Here is a 1,584-nt window from a genome sequence, read left to right as displayed (position 1 = left end):
GGGTTTCTCTGTATAGCCCTGGCTGTCCAGGAAAGCACTCTGTAGACCAGGCTGGCCTCAAACTCAGAAATCTGCCTGCCTCTGTCTCCCAAGTGCTGGGATTAAAGGTGTGCATCACCGCTGCCAGGCACCTGTTTGAATTTTAACCCTAACAGACAATACCTAGGGTGAATACAGTATTATATACGAGGTCTCTGAATATATTTTTATTGTGCATATGGTTATTTGACTGGATGCTGTGTTATTGGTCTGAAGATTTTAGGGCAGGAAGGTCTTTGTTTGACAAGAACATTTGTTTTTATATTTCTATCCTAGAATAAAAGATAATAGTGTCCTGTGGTCAGGTAGTATGTCTATTCACTGAGTAAGGGCCACTTACCTATTAATAAGAATATAATGGTAACCTTGCTGGTTTTAGTTGTTTTCTTATTTAAGAACTCTAAGAGATTGCATATCAAGGCCTAGAATGTGGACAGTCAGATATTCAATCTCAGTATCACACATCTATTTCAGCATGTTCCTGCTTCACTGATTCATTTTCACTGAGTTTCAGATATATAAACTAAACATTTTTCTCCCCAGCAAACCCAGAAAAATATTTATTTCTATTATTTATAACATGACAATTTTACTTATTTTTATAATTATGCATACAAATTCATAGTTCTGCATTTAGCATAATTTATAATCCTATATACATAGCGAATATATTTAGTATTTAAAAATAATAAATAGGTATGAATTGTTCTGTACATATATGTAATTATATTTCTACATATAGTGAATAATTTAGTATTTAAAAATGATCAGAAGTTCTGAACTGTGAATATTGTGTATGACAGTCAATCAAAGAGATTGTATATAACTTAACCTTAGATGTTTCTTCTCCTTTAGGATAAGGTATTAATGCCTCCAACTTATAGTAATAGTAGTAAATAATGATAATAAGAAGATTGATAGTGATAGAGGAAAATAAGTTCATGAAAGGCCATAGGCAATCATCCATCCTGGAATGAAAATCTGGCTTATAAAATTCCCATGCTGGTGACATTTCCAAAACACCATGCCCCAGTAAGCTCATTTTTAGCAGAACATAGTCACAACCTAGTGACTGTCTGTAGTCTCTTCTCATAAGGCCCAGTTACAGTCTCATGTCTACACCCTCTAGTAAACTACCACTGGCAGTAAATTGCCATTTACCAAATACCAGGCATATCAAGTGCTTACATGAGAATAGACTATTCATTACTTAACTTACAATCAATAAATGCATTATTTACTTCAATTTAATTGATTTTAATAATTAAACTATTCATAGATTAGGTTAAAACTAAAAATATTTAGTGAAATTACCTGCTTCTTCCTTAACAGCTGGGTTCTTCTAGAGGAATCAGTAAGCGTTGCCAGCTTCTCTTTTTTTTTTAATTTTTAATATTTTTTATTACATATTTTCCTCAATTACATTTCCAATGCTATCCCAAAAGTCCCCCATAGCGCCCCCACTTCCCTACTCACCCATTCCCATTCTTTTGGCCCTGGCATTCCCCTATATTGGGGCATATAAAGTTTGCAAGTCCAATGGGC

General features: G+C 34.1%; 1 protein-coding gene across 2 annotated transcripts in view; it reads left to right on the top strand.

Moving 5' to 3' along the window:
• LOC110284858 (desmocollin-3) overlaps nucleotides 1–1,584 on the top strand; it is a 44,626-nt gene that overhangs the window by 25,807 nt on the left and 17,235 nt on the right. The window lies entirely within an intron of this gene.

The sequence above is a fragment of the Mus caroli genome, chromosome 18 (assembly GCF_900094665.2).
Source record: "Mus caroli chromosome 18, CAROLI_EIJ_v1.1, whole genome shotgun sequence".
In the NCBI taxonomy this organism is placed as follows: domain Eukaryota; kingdom Metazoa; phylum Chordata; class Mammalia; order Rodentia; family Muridae; genus Mus; species Mus caroli.
The sequence above is the reverse complement of the archived record's forward strand: the minus strand, read 5'-3'. Positions and strand labels throughout refer to the sequence as shown.